General features: G+C 44.2%; 1 pseudogene; it reads right to left on the bottom strand.

The window, feature by feature from the left end:
• Nucleotides 1–3627: 3627 nt before the first annotated feature.
• LOC128572751 (solute carrier family 45 member 3-like) lies at nt 3628–7237 on the bottom strand (annotated as a pseudogene).
• Between the last annotated feature and the right edge of the window lie 787 nt (nt 7238–8024).

The raw sequence follows: 8024 nt of genomic DNA, 5'->3' as shown, positions 1-8024 counted from the left end.
AAACTTTCACTCTTCACAGATGACATGATCGTATATCTGGCAAACACTAGGGATTCTACTGCAAAACTTTTAGAGGTGATCAAGGAATACAGCAATGTCTCAGGCTACAAATCAACACCCATAAATCTGTAGCCTTTATATATATCAAGCATAGCCAAGCCGAAAGAACAGTCAAGAACTCTATTCCTTTCACAGTAGTGTCAAAGAAGATGACATATTTGGAAATTTATCTAACAAAGGACATGAAAGATTTCTATAAAGAGAACTATGAAACTTTAAGAAATAGCTGAAGATGTTAACAAATGGCAAAACATAACATGCTCATGACTGGGAAGAATCAACATTGTTAAAATGTCTACACTACCCAAAGCGATATATAATTTTAATGCAATTCCTATTAAAGCTCCATTGTCATATTTTAAAGATCTTGAAAAAATAATACTTCGTTTTATATGGAATCAGAAAAAACCTCGAATAGCCAAAACATTACTCAGCAATAAAAACAAAGCAGGAGGCATCACGCTACCAGACCTGAGACTGTACTATAAATCAAAAGTGATCAAAACAGCATGGTATTGGCACAAAAACAGAGAAGTAGATGTCTGGAACAGAATAGAGAACCAAGAGATGAATCCAGCCACTTACTGTTATTTGATCTTTGACAAGCCAGTTAAAAACATTCAGTGGGGAAAAGATTCCCTATTTAACAAATGGTGCTGAGTAAACTGGCTGGCAACCTGTAGAAGACTGAAACTGGACCCACACCTTTCACCATTAACTAAGATAGACTCTCACTGGATAAAAGATTTAAGCTTAAGATATGAAACTATAAAAATACTTGAAGAAAGTGCAGGGAAAACTCTTGAAGGAATCGGCCTCGGTGAATATTTTATGAGGAGGACTCCCGAGGCAATTGAAGCACTATCAAAAATACATTACTGGGACCTGATCAAACTAAAAAGCTTCTGCACAGCCAAGAACATAGTAAGGAAAGCAAGCAGCCCTCAGAATGGGAGAAAATAATTTGCAGGTTATACCTCCAATAAAGGTTTAATAACCAGAATTCGCAGAGAACTCAAACGTTTTAGCATGAAAAGAACAAGTGATCCCATCTCAAGCTGGGCAAAGAACTTGAAGAGAAACTTCCCTAAAGAAGACAGATGCACGATCTACAAACACATGAAAAAAAGCTCATCATCCTTAATCATCAGAGAAATGCAAATCAAAACTACTTTGAGATATCACCTAAGCCCAGTAAGAGTAGCCCACATAACAAAATCCCAAAACCAGAGATGTTGGCTTGGATGTGGAGAAAAGGGCACACTTTTACACTTCTGGTGGGAATGTTCCTTTTGGAAGGATGTTTGGAGAATACTTGGAGATCTAAAAATAGACCTGCCATTTGATCCTATAATTCCTTTACTACGTATATACCCAGAAGACCAAAAATCACAATATAACAAAGACATCTGTACCAGAATGTTTATTGCAGCCCAATTCATAACTGCTAAGTCATGGAAGAAGCCCAAGTGCCCATCGACCCACAAATGGACTAGCAAATTGTGGTACATGTATACCATGGAATATCATGCAGCCTTAAAGAAAGATGGAGTCTTTACCTCTTTCATGTTTACATGGATGGAGCTGGAACATATTCTTCTTAGCAAAGTATCTCAAGAATGGAAGAAAAAATATCCAATGTACTCAGCCCTACTATGAAGCTAATTAATAGCTTTCATATGAAGGCTATAACCCAAATATAGCACAAGACTATGGAGAAAGTGCCAAAGGAGGGGAAGGGAAGGGAGAGTTTAGGGTGGAGGGAAGGTAATGGGTGGGGCCACACCTATGGTGCATCTTTGAATGGGTACAGGCAAAACCTACTAAATGCAGAATACAAATGTCTACATACAATAACTAAGAAAATGCCATGAAGGCTACGTTGAACCATTTGATGAAAGTATTTCAGATTGTATATGAAACCAGCACATTGTACCCCTTGATTGCACTAATGTATACAGCTATGATTTAACAATCATAGAGATTAACAAATAGGAATTATTTCCAAGCATAAAAAATAATAACTTGCATTACTGAAAGAAAAGTTTACAGTATGGACATATGGAAACACAACACATTCAAAAGATTAAGATTTTATTATCTTTTCTAACCATTCATGGATGGAATTCATCTATCCATTGAAGCCCTCATCAAAATCATTATTTTGCTAAAGTCAAGGTCAAAGCTGAATATTGCCAGCATAGGATTAACTGTTTGAGAATGAGTTCATATTATCTGAAATGTAATTACAGCTACATTTTTATTATGAAATATTTGGCAGAACATGTTCAAATGTTTTTAAACATTTAAGAAGCCTTTAATTTCATCACCATAAACATTATACTCTGTTACTCACATACAGTATAAAATATTTATTCTGCTGAATAAATAAAACAATATTACTGGAAAGGACACTTAAACCCCTGACAGATAAGAAATCCTAAGCTCAGGTAGGGGGTGCTCCTGAGTTTCTGTGAGAATTCCTGAGATGGACTTAGGCTTGATGAACCACATTTGTGCTTCTGGTTCTGCAATAACCCCAAACATAGGGCTGTAGACACAGAGGGGAAAGGTAGTGGGGTAGAAGGAAGGGGAGTGCCTTCATCAGCCCAGTCCTAGAGGGAGTAAGGGAATTCGGGGGAGGTTAGAAAAGCTGCTGAGAACTGAAGCCCTACCCGCCCCATTCCCTCTACATCCCGCGCCTTGGGTTAATAGTATTTAGGGTATCTACCGATGTAGCATTTGCAAAGTCCTGGGTTAGGTATTTTGGGAGGCCAGACCCCAAGAGAAGGAGAGTCTGGCAATGCTCAGCCCAGTGACCAGCTATCTCAGAAAACCTGGTTGTTGGTGATCCCACCCTACCCAACTCCTGGACACTGACACAGAAGACTAATAATGGTTCCCTTCTATTTTGTTAAACACATAGATCAAGTATTGAAATGCCCATGCCTCTATGATGGCAACACAGGGACCAATAAGCCATGTTCCGATAAAAGGTGGGCGTGGGGAAATCAGCAGATAGGCAATGCTGTGGACCAAGGAAACTTGGTACGTGAGTTGCCCTGCCCCTCGGAACTCTTCTCCCCAAAATAACTTCCATACTTCCAAATCCTGTAGAGAGAGTTCTGTACTAGAAACTCCTATGCAAGAGCTACATTGGGGAAACCTGCAAGAAAAAGGGGCTTGGAGGTGGCTAATTTTATTCAGCTACCCAAATCCCTTCTCTGGATGTCTCATGCAGGACACCAACTGTTGCCCTGAGCCTAAGAAATCCACCTGCAAGGTCCCAAATTCCAGTGCCTGGAGCTAATCAAACGCCCCGCACTTCTGGCCTCCCTGTAGAAGTCCAAACTTAAGGCCCTTTAGAAAGCTGTCAGTCCATCAGCCATAGACACACTTGAGAAGGAAACAACAGTCCCTGGGTTGTCACGCTATGCACCTCATAGCCACTAGGTGGCAGCAGAGAGCCGCACCACTTCGGAAGCAGCAGAAAAGAAGCCATCTCTGCAGCCTAATCGGGAGCTGGGACCCAGGTCGCAGACCTCCCTTCATCCTGTAGGAAGTATTCTACACGGAGTATTTGACTAAGTCGCTCTTGGCAAATACTACCTGTGTAGCAAAGTAAATGGCGACCAGACCCAGGCCTGGGGCAGACACCATATAGAGTAATAGACTAGCTGAGCTGGATGATAGACCCATAAACAGGGATGGGGTCACCGGAGACATCAGGAAGGCACTGTCCAGATGGCTGGGTCTAGGCAGATGCTCTGGCCAGGAACGACCCTGGCCTCAGTAGGCTCGCCCACCACCACACCCAAGGAGACGTCACAGGCAGAGACTGCAAAGAGCACAGTGGAGATGAGAGAAGACCTCTGCCTCCAGTAGCCCTCTGTCCCCTGGGGAAGGGAGCTCTTGTCTTAGGGCCTGGCAGGAAGCTGGTCATCAGGCTGTCCTCACTGCAGCCACATCCAGAGTCCCCTCCGTATTTAGGCAGGAACACCTGCTTCTCATGGTGGTAGAGGAAAGCCAGGTTGTAAGGTAGGATTTTCAGAGTTGAGAAGGTGAACTCAGTGATGGCACAGAGGCTGACACCACGGCCACCTTGTGAGACAGACACGTGGCACCAGCAGCTACAGGAAAAGCCGCCACACTAACCAAATAGACTGCTGGGTGCCGAATTGCTGCACCAGCAGGTCCATGACCAGAGAGAAGACCAGGGAGATAGTACACCACAGGAACAGCCCCAGGTTGCCCATGTGGACAACTTCATCATAGTGTCTCTGGGCCTCGGTGCCTGGCTCAGCCCTGGGCACACCTCATTACAGCCCCTAGCCCACACAATCTGTATAAAACAGTGTGAAGGTCGTGAGTGCCATCCACTGCCCTCAAAGAGCTAGCGTAGGGTTCACGGAATGTGACAGCAGAGCTGGCGCAGCCAGGGAAGTAGGGAGCCCAGGTTCCTGAAAGCTAGGTGGTCCTGGCATGGGCAGCAGTGGGGCTGCACAGAGGGGACTGACAATCCCTCTGCCTGCTCAGCTGGGCCCAATGCTGCCTCCTCAGCCACTAACAGTGTGGCTGCCATACAGGTGAGGAATATGAGTGTGTGCAGGCCAAAGAAGCACTCCTCCTGGGTGCCCAGGTAGGGGGCCAGGGCACTAGTATCCCAGTCAAGGGCAGGCAGGAGGTAACCTAGGCAGTCGCTGAGGCTGGTCATGATGGCATAGATGGAGTAGGCTTGGCGACAGTGGTCTGGGTCCTGGAAGAGGTCCGAAGGGAGGGCCTCCAGTAGAGTGAAGCACACCTGGCCACAGCCCCCACACCCAGGATCAGCAAGGCCAACTCCAGGGGCCTGGAATCTGGGCACAGCAGCCCTGCCAGCCAGCCCTCAGGATGAGAAAGAGGCTGAGCAGGATGCCCAGGAACAGGTCCCAGATTAAAGGCCTCTGGTGGCCATAGCACCCATGCCAGTGGTCACTGGCTATCCTAAGAGTGAGATGGAGACCAGGCTCAGCACTGGACTGATGTCAACCAACTACCTCTGCAAACCAGCTATCGCCCTGGAGGATTGAACAATGATGCCCCAGCTACTGGATCCACCACCACCACCACCTGGGGCCATCCCCACACCAGTCACTGTCCCTAGGGGGAAGAAGTGAGCTGGATCCTCCTGTCCCACTATAAGAAGTGGCCAGGCTTGTGATGGGGGAGAGGGTCAGAGGGGCAAAGCTGCAAACTACAGCTTTCTCAAATCATAAGCACCACTGTCTGCCAGGTCTCTGCTGGCTCCCATCTGGCTCTTTGGTGATGGGAGACCAACTGCCAGCTTGGACTGTGAAGGCTGGTAAAAGCAAACTGCAGACTCCCGCTGGGTGCCTGCTATAGGGAGGGCCTCTGACCCTGCCAAACCAGGGGATTAGAGAAGTGGGAGGATAAACAGGTGGAAGACAGGCTACAGCCTGGCCACCCCCTCCCAGCACGACTGCCACAGTGAAATCCACCTCACATTTAAGGCTGATAACAAAGTCTGGAAACACTTGGCACCAAGATCAAATATCCAGGCCATGCCAAAGTGTGGTTGTAGAAGTCGCTGCAAACAAATAGGGAATCCAAATGTAAACAGTCACCCTGACCCTGAACTGGCAGGTCTTGCTGAAGCTATGGCATTGCTTTGGACATTCTGCAGCCTTGCCTTACTGAGTCTGAAATCTCAAAGTAAAGTTTCTAATTGCCCACATCAAAACAAGCTGAAATCAGGGCAAGTTCCAACTGGTTACGACCAAGTTGGTAGGAAACACCATCCTTGCCATGAATATTACTCCCCTTGTTTTGCCTGTTGCTTAAATGGAAAGGCTACAGGAACCAGGGGGCTAGTTCTCTTCTGAAGGAGACTGTTTCTTGCCTGCAGGGGCCAGTTCTCTGCTGGGAGAATTTGCCACTGTTCTGTCTATGGAGTAGTCATTCTAACTTAAATTTATTCCAGTTGTTCAGGAGGCACTCAAGTGGCAAGTTGGGAATTTTGTTTTCCCTTAGATCTAGGGGTTTCTTCAGGCCTATCAGGGAACTATGAATTTCTCACCTTTCCTTTTCTTGTAAGAAAGACAAAAAGGAAGTAGTGGCCAAACCTTGCAAAGTCAAGGCTGGTGCAGCTGAGAAAGCCCAAAGTCTAGGCAGCAAAACAATGTTGCAACATACAAGGTGCAGAACAGGCCTTAGTTTGGGAACAAATGTAGCTTTACAAATGTAACATTTTAGTCTGACTTGAAGAAACTGGTTGGGGTTGGGCAAAGGAAAAAAAATTAACAGCAAGAGTAGCAGCCTAACTGCCAGGAACAAGAGGTCACAGACAGAAAAGTAGGTTTCATAGTCAGTGGAAGCCTAGAGAGATTATAAATCCAGCTCACCTAATGAAGGATAATATTTAGAAATAAACATATCCTACATCAAGCACACAAAGTGAATTCAGTGTGAGTTTAAAATGACTTGCTTTTCTTCCAGAGGCTTAAGGGACTTTGACCCCCCTCGGTTACACACAGAGTTAGGCTTTTTTGGAGTTGTAAAATTCCTTAGGCCTTTTCTCTGAAGCTGTACACCCTGTGAAGTCTGAGATCAAAGAGCATGCCACCCTTCCTCAGAGATACGGGCCAGATTAACAACATATTGTCAGAGGTCTATAGGTACTCTGCCCTGAAGGAAAGACACAGTCATTACTTCATACTGAGTAAACTGAGTGAATGCTTGAAGATATTCTTCTATGAACTCTGTTCCACTGTGGCTACTTTCTTCTTTGTGATCTTCCTTTTGATACCTGCTCAGACATTAGTCAATGTTTAGAAGAAGAGGTTTACTACAAAGTCGATTGTATTGATATGATAACAAAATATTTCCTTTCAAGTTGAATTTCAATAGGTAAAATAAGATAATGATGAAACTAATAGATAATAGATTAAGTGTGTACATGACTGGAAAAGTATAAAACCAAAACTTGGAATAAAGATTTTTGCTACATGCCATTTCATCTCATCTAATTGCGTGTAGTCTGTTTCTTAACTTAATAATTACAGGGGCGAGTTTACACCCACAGCAAAGCTGCTGTTCATTCGCATCTCCGGTCACACAACACCTAAAATACCAAGAATAAGTTTGGAGTTTAAGGGTTTTGGAAGCACACAATAGTCATCCATTTGCTGAGAAAATGATAAGTCTTAGGACAATCAAAGACAGCTCATAAGGGGCTTATAAAGAAAAGTTAAACATTGGCAAAAGGGAATAGGTGGCCCTGCTTTCAGAAAATAGAACAGTTGTTCTTTGAACTCTATTTGAGCCCTTTAACTTGGGGAAAACTCAATTGATCCCAAGTGACCTATTTCAACCTATTAACTCTGGAATATCTACCAAAACTTTTTCATGGGCCTAATTCAACCCTTTACCTCGTAGTCACCAAACAAGTGAGGCCTTTCCCAACTGCCAAAATCCCCAAGGCACAATGTGCTGGTTTTATATACAATTTGAAATATTTTCATCAAACTGGTTAACACAGCCTTCATGGCATTTTCTTAGTTATTGTGTTAAGACATTTATGTTCTACATTTAGTAAATTTAACATGTACCCTTGTCAAATGCACCATAAGTGTGGTCCCACCAATTACCCTCCCTCCATCCATGCTCCCCCCTCCTCCCACCCCCTTCCACCCTTTCCCCATATTCTTGGGCTATAATTGGGTTATAGCTTGCATATGAAAGCTATAAATTTGTTTCAGAGTGGGGCTGAGTACATTGAATACTTTTTCTTCCATTCTTATGATACATTGCTAAGAAGAATATGTTCCAGCTCCATTCATGTAAACATGAAAGAGGTAAAGTCTCCATCTTTCTTTAAGGCTGCATAATATTCCATGGTGTACATATACCACAATTTATTAATCCATTCATGGGTCGATGGGCACTTGGGCTTCTTCCATGACTTA

This window comes from Nycticebus coucang, chromosome 20, assembly GCF_027406575.1.
Source record: "Nycticebus coucang isolate mNycCou1 chromosome 20, mNycCou1.pri, whole genome shotgun sequence".
Classification (NCBI taxonomy): Eukaryota; Metazoa; Chordata; class Mammalia; order Primates; family Lorisidae; genus Nycticebus; species Nycticebus coucang.
This window is presented reverse-complemented; position numbering and strand designations above follow the sequence as displayed.